This window comes from Pinus tabuliformis, chromosome 6, assembly GCF_031772625.1.
Source record: "Pinus tabuliformis cultivar Carrire ecotype Pingquan chromosome 6, CPIR1, whole genome shotgun sequence".
In the NCBI taxonomy this organism is placed as follows: Eukaryota; Viridiplantae; Streptophyta; class Pinopsida; order Pinales; family Pinaceae; genus Pinus; species Pinus tabuliformis.
The window spans coordinates 1866474792-1866489694 of record NC_142292.1 but is presented as its reverse complement, the minus strand read 5'-3'; the positions used below and the strand labels follow the sequence as shown (position 1 = coordinate 1866489694).

The 14903-nt window shown below is 39.1% G+C and overlaps 1 pseudogene; it reads right to left on the bottom strand.

Annotated features, from left to right (window-relative positions):
- Positions 1 to 9266: 9266 nt before the first annotated feature.
- Positions 9267 to 10700, bottom strand: LOC149266571 (heat shock 70 kDa protein 1-like; annotated as a pseudogene).
- Between the last annotated feature and the right edge of the window lie 4203 nt (positions 10701 to 14903).

Below are 14903 nucleotides of genomic sequence, written 5' to 3'. Positions count from 1 at the left end.
TACGACGGAAAAGACGATTTTTATCAAAAAAATCGTTGACGATGGATTTCCCAAAAAACGTCGTTTAGGGCCTCAAAATGGCTCCGGAAGTTTAGGACCCGAAAAACTGCTAAAAATAGTAAACTGCACTATAATTAAGGAAAGTGAAAAACTGAAAGTGACAGTTGTGGGGGTCCAAATGGGATAGGTGGGTGGCCACCAACATCCACCTGGATCATTCCTCCCCCCTTAGGAAGCACTGGTCCCCATTGCGTTGAGTTCCGCCCTGAGATGAGGAAGCTTCTGCTGAGCTGGGTCTCTGGTGAGCTGTTCTGCAATCTCTAATGTGTCCAGAAATGGTGGGAAGCATGCTCGACGACGGTCCACATTGAACACTCGGTGCAAGCGAAGGAATGGAGGAATGCTTTGCTTCAAAGCATTGTTGCCCGTAGCCTTGGTACTGGTGTAAGGACCATGTCGGAGTGGCCTGAGCTTCTGATGGGTTCTGGTAAGGCGTTCTTTCTGTCGATGCAACCAAACTTTGTTCCCCACCTGAAACTTGTGTGGTACCCCCGTGGGTGAGAAGAAGTTGTTCCTGTGTTCTGTTCTGACTGTATCCCTCTGTTGCTGCTGCTGCGTGGAGGAACCCTTCGTGGGGGTCATGGATGTAGCAACGATCTTCCCCTTACTTTGGGAGCGAACCAGACAGAAAATAAATTTCCTAGTCTGTGAGATGAGCTTGCTGCCTTTCTTAGCAGTGATCAAAGAGGTGGCAGTAGGTGGGGCTACCTCCGGTATCCTGTATAATGAATTATCCAAAGAAATAATGACAGCGCGAGGCCTTGACTCATACACAGCATGTCGCCTCCATAAGTATCGCTGGCCTAATAGTACATCACAAACATCCAGAGGTGTAACATCACATAATACCTCGTCTGTGAAGGGCTTGATGCTGTAGGGAAGGCGGCACTGCTGGCGAACTTTGAGATCTCGTCCTTCGTGAAGCCACCCGATACTGTACGGCTGCGGGTGTGGTGTAGTCGGTAGGCCCAACCGCTTCACGACCTCTACTGAAATGAGGTTCTTTTGGCTGCCACTGTTGACAATGAATTGCAGTGGCGAACCCTTCACCCACATTTGTGAGTGGAAAAGACGTTCCCCCTCCTCTGGCTCTTCGGGCTCATTCTTTTGGATCTTGGCAGTGGCAACAGTGGCACTAGGATCCGCATCAATGATCTGCTTCCCTTTGCCATTCCCCTTGTCGGGTTCTGGCTCAGAGTCGGAACATGCATCTGATTCGGAAGCCTTCAACTCGGCCACCAGCGACTGCTTGGTCCGACACTCACTTGTGTTATGAGTGGGACTCTTGTGGAACTCACACCACTTTCCTGTGTCCTTCTTCGGCTTCGTGGTGGTGTTCTTTTCTTGCGGCTTCGAGGGGTTGTCTTGGGTCACCCCGCCTTGGCTTTGTCCTTTAGGCTTCGGATTTGTAGATCCAAAGTCTCGCTTCTTCTGTTTGAACTTTTGCTCGATTTTGACAGCGTATCGGTATGTTGTGCCGAGTGAGGAGATGTTCAAGAACTCCATCTCGTCCTGGATGTATCTGTGTAGGCAGCCGCGGTATTTGAGTACCAGATGCAGCTCAGAATCTTTGATACCCAACTGTGTGCGAAGGGTATGAAAAATATTTGTGAACTCTGGCACATCTTGGTCTCGTCCCTGCCGCAGTGTGGTCCATTTGATGTATTTGTCCTCATAGCTTTTGACAGGGTAGTACTGCTCCTTGATGGCATCCCGGAAGTCATTCCAAGTGGGGGCGGCTGAAAACAATGAGCCTGTACTTTCATTCTTCTGCTTGCAGTATGTTTCCCACCAGTCCTTGACGTGGGGGGCTGCTTTGAGAAGAGCGAAAATAATCTTTTCCCGACTTGAAAATTCATGAACAGAAAAATACCCATCTAGCAGATTTAACCATTTATCTACGGCATCTACGTCTATTTGACCCTCGAAGATGGGGATTTCAAAATTAACTTGTACCTTAAACGGTGTAGCGTTTCCAGAGTAGCTGTTGGAAGCCGATGCGTCGCCTCTGGGTAGCCGCTGAAGGATCTGCGCAAAGCTATCCATCATCGCGTTCCTTTGCCGCTCGAGGGCTTCTTCGAGCAAGATTCTGATAGGATCTCCTGCCCCCTCGTCTTTCTTCTCATCCGCCATGGGAGTTCGTCGAGATTTGCGAGGCTTGTCTTGCAAAGGTTCGACCAATTCAAGCCCTAACTCCTTATCTCCCGACCTCGTTGGGGACATGCAAAGAAAAACAAAGAAAAAGCAGCCCGCTCTGATACCACTGATCCGGATTTAAGCAGGAACGCAATAGATTACAGAGATAACCATAAATATAGAGATGCGATAACCATAAAAACAGAGATGCAGCGGAAATAATACTTCATTTCATTAATGGAGAATACTGAAGTATTCTTACAAATAGAAATAACCCAGCTAGGGTGATGGTAGCTTATCTCTGAGAAGAGATGTGTCGGCTACATGCCTCTGAATTGTTTCGAATTGTCTTTACAATGAGGCTCGAAGGCCTATTTATTATTGAGAAACAATGGAAAACCCTTCACATTCCAAAACCTAACCCTAGAAGATGAAACGCCAAATTGTGGGCCCCGTTTTGGGGTGAGTTGGACAGCCAACTTCCCGGGGTCGCGATTGGTCGTCTTATCTCCGTTTGACGCGCATGATAGCCTGTTGGAAAGATCTCTCCGAGGACTACGACGGAAAAGACGATTTTTATCAAAAAAATTGTTGACGATGGATTTCCCAAAAAACGTCGTTTAGGGCCTCAAAACAGCTCCGGAAGTTTAGGACCCGAAAAACTGCTAAAAATAGTAAACTGCACTATAATTAAGGAAAGTGAAAAACTGAAAGAGACAGTTGTGGGGGTCCAAATGGGATAGGTGGGTGGCCACCAACATCCACCTGGATCATCGGCGGGATGTAAAGTTCATGGAGGATAGAGCTTTCAGGAATTCTCAAGAAATGCCTCTCGAGGAGCAGTTGAAAGACGAGTCGTTAGTCAAACCACTTCAACCAACAGAAACTAGTACTAGAAATTCTCCTAAAGACAAAGATTTATAACAGGAAGAATCTCAGGAAGAGGAAGAGCTGATAGATGTGCCTACTACCAGTGGAAGAACAAGCTAGGAACTCCGACAGATTCTACGGGATGCAGAAGACTTCATTGGTGCACCTAGGAATAGTAAAAGGGAGTGAAGACAACCAGACAGATACCAGGCCTTAGTAGCTCAGGTTGGGGAACCTTCTAGTTTTCAGGAGGCCGTTCAACATCAAGTATGGGTGGATGCTATGGTGGAGGAATACAACTCTATAATGGTCAATGATGTTTGGGAAGTGGTACCTAGGCCTCAGGACAAATCAGTGGTAGGTTCAAGATGGATCTACAAGGTCAAATATGTTGCAGACGGTAGTGTGGAGAAATACAAAGCCAGGTTTGTGGCTAAGGGGTATGCTCAGAAGGAAGGGATAGACTACAAAGAAACCTTCACCCTAGTAGCCATGTATACTTCTATTAGAACCATGATATCTCTTGCAACACAGATGGGGTGGGAGATTCATCAGATGGATGTCAAGATGACATTCTTGAACGGGGTAATAGAAGAGGAAGCATACATTGAACATCCAGAAGGTTTTGAGACACATGATAAGAAATATCATGTATGTAGATTAAAGAAAGCCTTGTATGGGCTTAAACATGCACCTAGGGCATAGTACGGTCGAATTGATGGTTACTTGCAGAATATGGGGTTCGTCAAGAGTGATGCAGACCCTATTCTCTACTATCTGGTTGTAGAGAATGAGACTCTAATCCTATTTTTATATGTGGATGATCTCTTCCTAACAGGATCATCCAGGATCATCAAAGACTACAAGAAGAACCTATCCACATAATTCAACATGAAGGATTTGGGACAAATGCATTATTTCCTGGGGTTGGAAGTTTGGCAACAAAAGGGTGAGATATTCCTTGGACAAGGGAGATATCCTACAGAAATATTAAAGAGATTCAGGATGCAAGACTATAGACCTATGTCTACTCCAATTATCACTAACTGGAAGAAGATTGATGCATTAGAAGATAAAGACGTTGATCCCACCTTGTTCAGATAGCTTATAGGGTCCCTGATGTATCTGGTCAATACCAAGCTAGACATTTGTTACACTGTCAACACCCTCAATTAGTTCATGGTGGAACCTAAGAGGGCGCACTCGGCAACAACCAAACATGTTCTCAGGTATATACAAGGAACAATCGAGCATGAACTATTGTAAACCAGAGGCAATGACATCAGGCTGAGTGGGTTCACTGAAGCGGATTGGGCTGAAATTTCAGTAGATCGAAAAAGTACAACTGGGTATTGTTTCAACATTGCATCAGGAATGACCTCCTGGTGCAGTAGGAAACATAAATCCGTGGCTCTGAGCTCAACTAAAGAAGAATGTATGGCAGCTACCATAGCTTCGTGCGAAGCCATATGGCTTAGGAAATTGCTTATGAATCTATTCAGGAGAAGGATGGAAGCGACGAGGATCATGTGTGATAATCAGAGTTGCATCAAGCTCTCTGAATATCCAATATTTCATGATCGGTCGAAGCACACTGATATCAGGTGTCACTTTGTTAGAGACTGTGTCCAACAAGGGGCAGTATAATTGAGATACACTCCTACAGGAGAACAGGTGGCAAACATCCTCAACAAGGCTCTAAGAGGAACACATTTTGTTTATTTCAGGGAGAAGATGGGGATGGTAAAGAATCCATTTCAGTAGCAGAAATGGATAAGTGTCAGGAGTTGCAGTGCAGCAGTTAGCAATGGTAGTTATATGGGAAACATGATGCAGCATGTTGAGAGGGAGCTGCAGTACAGGTGCGGCAGTGGCAGTGGTAGTGTCATGGCAAGAAGTATAGGAAGTAGCAATGCAGGGGATGTGAGGCAGTAGGCCAAGCATCAGCACAGGTACTGATGCGGAAGATGAGTGTGATGTTTCTATAGTGAAACATTGCTAGAGCACATTCCTCGCTAAGAGGGAGTGTTTATTTTTGGTAGCATCGAATGTTCTCTAGCCTTGAAATTTGGAGGAGAGGCTAAGACACATGAGATCTCCAAGACCCATAAATCGTTTTGATAAATTCCACCTGGATGAGGAGTTATTAAAATAATTAATATTTTTAATGGGTTCCTAAGTCTAAACTTAAGAAAATAAAAATATTAATGGGTATTAATAAAGATAAGGGTGAGGAGCTTCTAAGAGATGAGGATCAAGTCTGTTTTAATATTAGCTATTGATTAGGGACTTAATCTATGATCTGAAATTGATTGCTAGTTAATGTCGTACTAGTATCATTTCCAGATATAAAATTTTCTTTGTTTTGATTTTCTTATCCATAAAGAGTTTATCCATGAGCATGTGATTGTCAATTCATCTAACTTGGTGAAATTTAGTGTTTTGCATGAACTTAAAAGCATGAATTTAAATGGATGAACATCAGCATATAAAAACACAGTAAGCACAAATAACAGAGCTCAATACACATTTTTTTTTTAAGGAGTTCACCCCGCCTGGGCTACATCTCCTTGGTCCAGCTTCATAGTGTGGCCCTTTGTATTAGCTTCAATAGTGCTCAAATTTATGTTACATGCATCCAATTCTCTTGGAACCTTCCAATGAGTTTAAAAAATTAAAATATATCAGAAATGACTATTTGTTTACTCAATTTGGCTACCAGCTGCTCTGGGAATGGCCTCCAACACCTGGTGGCCCTCGGCTTAAAAAATCTTCAAGTGACCAAAAACACCTATAGATGACCTCTTTTTCCTCTGAAACATGCTCCAATCAATTCCCAACATGCCAATTAGCCAAAAATGATTATTCATTTTCGAAATTTGGTTGAGAATTGAGTAAGTTATGGTTCAAACAAATTTTCCTACAAAACCTCCGCTAAATCTGGAGCACTGCCTGTTAAGTCCGCCAAATTTGGTGGCAGCTCTGAATTTGGTGGATCCTCCAAAATCTCCTCCAACTTAATCATTGATTAATTAAAGGCTAAATGGAATTAATTAATATTAATCGTGATTAGTGCACTAAGCACATTTACCTGGCCCTTGGTCGCGTGCTTGAGGTCGCATGGAGAGGGGGTTGGCCCCGCAGAGTTGGCTCCCTCTCTCGCCGACGGATTGCGGTTCACATAAATATAATATCACGCCCACATTTTTTAAACCTACATGACTTGATACGTTGGTAGGGTATTGACTTTGGGAGGGTAGGTCTTAGGTTCAAACCAGCCCTCCATCCATCCCATATATTTTTTTGCATACCATTTAATACATTGAACCATAACAAATTTAAATGCGATTTGAATGTAAAACATTTAAAATTGCATAAATAAATAATAATTATATATAATATATAATAATATTTAATTAAAAATAAATTCAAATTTCACCTTGGAGTCAAACTGGCAAATCTGAAGATGAAACTTGTTGTTACTGACTGAAACTAGAGAATATTCTTCGCATGCTGACTGGGCATCCAGTCAACTCTAGTCAAACTTTGACTTTGACTTTTTTTACCAAACTTTCAGAAGCTCTAACTTTTGCATACGATGTCGGTTGTTTGAACCATTCACGGGATTGGAATCCTAACAAGGAGCTCTATCGATTCATTCAGGTCTAAAGTAATTCTGAGCACTTTCATTTTTTTAGATAAAATACCGATCCCTGATCATTTCTCCCCACTAGAAGCCTTTTGGACCCCAAAATCTCTCTTGATCACTGATTATGTTGATGAGGGGACTGTTCCCTCAGTCTTCCAGTCTTTATCCATTGAAATTTTCCTAATTTCATCATTTGGAGCTTTAGATAAAAAGTCAAATTTTTCCTTGATTCCAACGATCATCTATTGATGTCTTTGACACCGTCATGCTGCAATATTTCTGAATTTGCAGAACAACAATCTAATTTTGCAGAAAACATCTTGTTCCTACCCTGATCAACAATCAAAGGAAACTTGGAATATTTCTGACCTTGCACTTTGTCTCTATGGCGATTTTTAGCTGCTTTTGCCTTGTACTTGAGTCGACTCTTGCCCAAGCTTCTTCGCCATTGTAATGTTCCTTTTGGAAACCAGCAATGAACATTTGCTAAACCCATGCCTTCTTTGCCAAGATGCTTTGTCCTCTTCTATTTGACCTTTGCAACTTCTTGCACCGACACCTTGTTTTCAACACCGCTCAACACCAATGTTGGCTGCTACAAATGTTTTTCACCTTCTTTCAAAGGCAACCTGTTATCATTCTGAAACAACTCATTACAAATATAAGCATATTTATGAAAAGTATGATTCAAAACATCTCTTTGTTTGATCATCAACAATGTCAAGTTCTGACTTGCATTCACTAGCCTCTTCATTTGCCCTGCATTAACTAAAGAAATGTTCAGTTTCTTGCGATGAGCTCTCACAATATACTTCACCCCATCTTTAAGAAAATGATATTTGTGCTCATAGCGATGAAACACCGCTTTCCTGTCATACAAATATGGACTTCCCAAGATAATTCCAGAAATGTCAAGTGGAACCACGTCTAACTCGACTTCATCAACAAAGTTTGCAGTAATAGCAAATCTAAAAATGCATTTCCTTGAAACCTGTAAATTGGCATCCTTAACTATCCAACCCAAAGGGTATGGTTTATGATGTGGTACAGTTTCAAGTTTAAGCTCTTTAACTAAGTCTTCTGAAATCAGGTTTTCTTGTGATCCACTATCAAAGAGTGCATCAATCTTGGTATGATTTGAGATTACTATGACAATGAACAACTCTTCCCGTTTGTCTTCATCTGGAGTGTTGTTGTGACTATTTGAGGAACTAGTGCTTTCAACATGTTGACCTTTCAAACCCATAGCTGTAATTTTTGTCTCATCCCCTGAATATGACCCTAAGTCTTTTTCAGCTATAGCAACAGTTTTTCCCTTCTCTTTGGCTTTCAATCTATCTGGTTTTAATTCTGGTTGAAGTTGCCAACAGTGGTCTTCATCATGGCCAGTCTTAGAACAGTTTTTACATGTGAGTTTTTCATTCTCTTTTTTGATACTTACATTCTTCTTTCCCTTCCATTTTCCTCCCTTCTCCTTTCCCTTACCCTCACTTTCACCTTTCTCCTCTATGTTTTGTTTTCCCCTTGCCTCAAGATGCGTGACTTGCACACATACTTCATCTAAGTTGCTTGGGTTAAACATAAGGATAGTATGCTGCAAATAGGAATGTAAACCTCCAATATATTTCAAGAGTGTGTCTTGTGAATTCAAGTTTACTCCCAACAATAAAACCCTCTTCCTAAACTCTTGAGTGTAGTCTTGAACAGTTTGGCCTTTTAGTTGCCTAAAATTATGCCAACTCATAATGGCTTTTTGCATATAGGCTAAAGGATAAAATTGTCTTTTAATTGCAGAAACAAATTCAACCCAAGAAATGGATATCTTACCATGGATTCACATTTCCTCTTGAGTCTTTGCTTCCCACCAAACTAGTGCAGCTCCTTCTAACCTTAGTGAAGCTAACTAGATCTTTATGTCATCTTCTTAAAGGTTCTAAATTCTGTAGTATACCTCCAACTGTCGAATCCAATTGTCCAACTTTTCTGCGTTCACTTCTCCATTGTACATGGGAATTTCGAATTTTATGTCCAATTTCAGTAATGGAGTTTTTCCTTTTGGGGTTTTGGAATGAGTATGGGTAGTGGTGGTAGTAGAAGATGATGTTGTGTTAGATGGTGAAGATGATGAGGATGGTGGAGATGGAGGTGGCTTTCTACCATTCCCTTTGGAATCCTTCTTCTCATCTTTTTTGTCCTCTGATCTTTCTTCTCCATGTGGAGGTTTAGAACTCTCTCCAACCATTCTGGTGTTCCTCTCTTCATAGAGGACTTTAACCATCTCAGTCAAAGTGTAGAAAGCTTTCTTGAATTCTTCCTCTTCTGAAGAGGTACCTTCATGCTCTCTTTCTCCAGACATAATGGCTATGGATTCAAGCTCATAAATTTGTATTGATTGCACCTCTTCAATCACTTCAGCCTCTTGTGCAATCTGTGCCTCTTCTATCTCAACTGATCGAGATGGACTTGAGGTGATTAAGGTGCTGCCTTGAGTGGTCCTTTGGGTGAGGATGGTTCTTTCTTATCCTTCTTCCTTCTTGTCCTAATCTCACGACTAGCTATCTGAAGCTTCCCTTCTCCTCTCTGCAACTTCACCCTTGTAATCATAACAACAATTGCAACTATTGTTGTCCGTAATCATTGCTCTCTCACCTTCATACGCTCGAAAAGACACTTCTACCTGATTGTCACACGTTGTAGTGTAAGAAGCCTCTCTCTGAGTTGGAATGGGAGTATTTCTGGGAACGACTACAGAGATTACACCCTCTTTAATACTGACTCCAAGGTTCAAAGGCGTGACATCCATGAGGACGAATTGGATGCCTTCATTGTTCAAGGCTGCCCCCTGAAGTGCAGCGCCATATGCAATAGCCTCATCAGGGTTTATGCTTTTGCAAAGTTTTTTACCATGGAAGAAATCTTGAAGGAGTTCCTGTACCTTTGGAATGCGAGTAGAACCCCCTACTAAAACCACTTCGTTAATTTGCTCTTTGTTCATCCTGGTGTCTTCCAGACATTGGCTGAGGATTCACATGCACTTATCGAAGAAATCGGTATTGAGCTCTTCGAATTTGGCTCTCGTAATCTTCATGTGAAAATCCAGACCTTCGTAGAGACAATGAATATCAATCATAGTCTCTACCACTGAAGACAAATTTCTTTTTTCCCTTTCGCATTCTGAACGGAGCCTCCGAAGGGCTTTGGCGCTTGTGGTCATGTCCTTTTTGTATTTTCTTTTGAAATTATCAACACAGTATTTGAGCATCCAATTGTCAAAATCTTCGCCACCCAAATGTGTGTCCCCTCCAACATCCTTCACCTCAAATTTACCTCCCTCCACAGTAACAATGGAAACATCAAAGGTACCTCCGCCAAGGTCGAAAACCAAGACGATATTTTTTCTATTGGAGGAATAAACCTAACTATGAAACCCATAAGCTATCACTGCAGCGATGGGTTCATTAATAATTTTCATGGCGTTAAGACCGGCAATGTTGGCCACATCTCTAGTAGCCTTCCTCTTAGAATCGCTAAAATAGGTCGGCACTGTGATCACGGCATTCTTGACATCAGAGTTTAGGTATGCTTCGGCTGTCGTCTTCATTTTAACTAATACCATCGAAGAGATCTCTTCGTCTGCAAACATCTTCCTCTCGCCCTTATAATGAACTTGGATAACAGGCTTTCCATTGTCTCCGGCGACAACAGTGAAGGGCCATAGTTGAACGTCACTCTGCACAGAGGAATCAGTGAACCGCCTTCCAATAATTCTCTTGGCATCGAAGACTGTGTTGTGGGGATTATTTGCAATTTGGTATTTGGCGGCATCTCCAACAAATCTCTTAGAGGGAGTGAAGGCAACAATGGATGGAGTGGTTCGGTTTCCCTGATCATTAACGATAACCTCCACTCTATCATGCTGCGAAACTGCTACGCAGCTGTAAGTTGTTCCAACATCTATGCGGATTGCCTTGCCTTTACTCATTGCACGCACCTATGGGATTCAGAGGTTTGTATTATACCAAGGAACAAAGTTGTCACTGCATCATCCCAAGGAAAAAAACAGTCCTTCAAACTAAGCTCCAACACATTGGCAAAAAGAAAACCATGAATAACAGATTTAAGATGCAGATGAAGAAACCCTACCTAATAACTTCACTTTGTTTAAAAGTAATAGGGAGAAATCTCGCGGAAGATAGAGCAAAAGGCCCGATGGGGTCGCCTATCTAATGCCTGGAGGAGAGCCCGCTTCTACTCCCTCCGATGAGTTCACCTGTTCCCTTTGGTGCCAAATCTAACTGAATCTAGGCAGTGGATGGGCTAAATCGTAGGAGTTTAAAGTTGAACCTATCATCTGGGAGAGACCTCGCCGATTCACCTTCTCATTTATTTAAAAAAATTCAAGAGTGTCAAGGAAAAAAAAAATAACAATCAAGAACGAAAGAAAAAGAGACTCCGAACGAAATTCATTAACCAACAATTTACCTCTTATTTCTTTTATTTTTTTTATAAAACTCCGAAGAAACCTCCCACCAGGCCTGGTATTTCAAATCTTCTCTACCCGTCAAATGAAAATTTGATGACGTTTTTGCATTTTTCATGCCCTTCATTTTACGTTGTATGCAAATTTGAGAGTGTCAACCTCCCTCATCATTTTTGTTTTGACATTTTTTAATTAAATGTTTATTTAATATACACTTGTCAATAAAGCTACATTTTTTTTATAACCATTCATTTTTGAAGAGTTAGATGAATATATGCCCTTCCAAATAAAATTAAAACCAGTCTTAATCTGAACGCTGTGGTCTAAAGCATCCCACTACATTCAATATTTTTTAGATTTTGTAGTTGAAAATTATCTAACATCCCACAACACTCAATAGTTTTTAGATTTTACAGTTGAAAATTATCTAAAGCATCCCACTACACTCAATATTTTTTAGATTTTACATTTGGAAATTACAATTTCAAGATATCCCTGTCCAATTTAAGCCAAAATTAACCAAAAAAAGAATTGCCCAAAAAAAAAGAAAAACTCAAAAAAATAACCTACTTGATGATAGAAGAAAAAATCAACATTAACCTTTTTTATAAAATCACATAGTGTGACTAAATAAATAACAAAAACAATAAATATATTTTATGTCAACTAAGTGTCTCTTTTATGTTTTATATTTGTATTATACAAAATTTTCAGTGCACACAGGTACCCCTTTATTAAGGCAAATGATTATAAGGATAAGAATTTCTCTTTTCTTAAAACTTTCTAGATCCAACATTAAGAGGAAAAACCAAAATTTTAACAAGTAAAACACCAACATTACAACATAAATAGTCCAGAGTAAAAACTTGTTGAAATTAGTTAGATGTCTTTGAACAAAACACCATAATAAAGACACCAAAAACATTCGTTGGATTGAAGCCAAAAATTATGCATTTTTGGTTTTTCAGGTTATCACTATCCAACTTTCCTTTCGTTAGTCTATCAACAGTTGTTTTTAACTATGACAAATCTATTAATTTCACTTGCTGTTGCTCTATGCTAACTTCTACTGTTCCAGAATCTTTGTTTATTCTCAATTATTTTCCCAAGGGAAAAAAGGTTTTATTGACCACATTTCAAAAATGCTACCACCCATAGGAAGTTCATTTTCACCATTGTCACTCCATTTAAAATAAACTTACAACCAATCGTAAATGGTGATAGGGTAGCTTCTTTCACTAAGTAGAAATGCCTACATAAATGTCATATATCTTCAATCCAACAAATATAAGAGTGAGGGTAGGTTTCTTACCCGTTATAAGTCTCTCTGTCAAAACCTTTTATTTCTGCAGCGTCAGAGACAGCATTCCCAAATCTTTCTATAATGCCGGAGTCGACCACCAGATGTTTTCTTCTCTTTGAGCACGCCGAGAGATCGAGCATAAACTCTATTTTTACCCTCGTCCGAAGGCTTTGACGTCTTAGAAGATAATACACCAATTGATTGAAAACAAAATAACAACGAGATCTGGTTGATTTTTGAAATTCTGGTTTCGTTGAAAAAACTGAAACAATGATATATAATTCATTTTTTTTTACTATTAAATTGTTTTTTGATAGGTGGATTAAAGGAAGCGAAGTTTCGGCAATTTCCTAGTCCCTGCATTTTCGAATCAGTGGTTGTAATTTGAAGGGTAGATACTGCGATGGACCATGGTAGCTCCTGATTAAATTTGGTCATAAATAACATCATTCGTATGGATAATGGTCGTATGGATAATGGTCGGATCATGGATGGTAGCTCCGGATTAAATTTGGTCATAAATAACATCATTAGTAGGGATAATGGTCGGATCATGGATGGTAGCTCCGTGTAAGGAGGAGTTACTCCCAACCATAAGAAGGAAGGAATGGTAGGCACTAGGCAGTGACGACTAGGAGCATTTAAATAAATTTAAGACCGAAGTCGAACTCTTACGGGTCCACCGTCCCATCCTCCCATAATTTCAAGGTGCTTGTAATTTAAGGTATCACAGAGGTATCATAATTTGAGACGGTTTACGTTTCAAATTAAATGTCAAAATGACGGGTTACATGGGCACAAGACACGTCAAACTTGACATGGAAAATTTTGTACATCTTACTCAAAATACGTAAGACGTCAAATTCCAAGCCTGCCTCCCACCCGTGTTAACAAACATTTACCCACATTCGCACGATGTCCAGCGATAAAAACGGAGTTGTCTATAATTCGACTTTTTGGAGATTCCGGTGACGGAATCCGGCGGAAGAAATTGAGGTTAAATCTTGATTTCTTTCAGTTAAAATGGTTTTTTAACTGCATATTTGGATTCAGCGCCCTGAAAAACCCCTGGGACCCTTTGATTGTGCAGAAACTAGCTATCAAACTTGCGATTCCAATAAATTGTTTCCGGATTTTGACCAGAAAAACCGACCAAAAAAACTTCCAAAAAATCACATTATAGACAACTGCAATAAAGACTCCCCAAAAACCCTTGGACCAATAAGTCGGTACATCCCCAAGAAATGGAGATATCATCATCATAATTCCCTACAATCCACGACAGCGAGCAATAAAAACCCGTCATCTCGTATTACAGATTTATACGTCGTTCAGTGTCCAGGTGCTCCCGATTCCAGCGGGTATACACAACGTATAGGCCAGAATTAAATATCCATGATCCCAAAAGGCTGGATTCAATGTGCACGTAATCAGTTTTAGATAGATAAAATAGGTAAAAGTGTAGTTTACTTAATGGTGAAATGGGATTTTAATAGTATTTTTTCAATTTTAATCAAAATTTACAGTTTTTTTTGGATATAGTTTTTAATTTTGGTCAATTTTTTTTAATTTTTAATTAGTTTTGAAAATTTATACAGATTTGGTGAAATTTATTGAAGTTTTGAAAAAATAAATATTAAAGTTAATATTTTGAAAACTAAAAAATAATTTCTAATTTTCTAAAATGTAAAGTGTTTTTTGTTTTTGTTTTCTAATTGGTTGATGAATAAATTTTATTTTTCTAAAATGAAAAGTGTTTTTTCTTTTTTCTTTTCTAATTAGTTGATAATTTTTGTTTTTTAATATTTTTTGAAATATCAAAATATAAAAATATAAAAATAAAAAATTTAATAAAAGTTTCTATTAGCCAAATGTTATAATAATGATTGTTGCACAACACAATGCCATGTAGATAGCTACCCACCATAATTTATGGAAATAGTTGCATAAAAAATAGATATAAACCATTGTAATATGAAATTAATTTAATGTTAAATTTTTATATTAGTTTTTAGTATTATATTATTTAAAATTATATTAAAGTATATTTAATTTAAATGTATATATATAATTTTATATAAATTTAAAATTATCAATAAAGTTATATTATTATTATTTTTTAAAATTATTAATTACATTTTGCATAGGAGGCAGGTACTAAGCAACAATGCTCCATATTACAATTTTAAAAACTTGAGTTCAAAACGTTTACTTTGTATAATTTGAGTGCTTTAAGAATTTTTCAGGGTATTGAATTCATTTATGCATTTTTGAAATTGTATAGTAGGATTTCAAGGAAAAAGACCATTTCATCTATAAGTTAGACTATGTAAATATTCATTATTCTTATTCATTATTTTATTATTATACTTTATATATAGAAAGACACATTTTAATTAATAGAT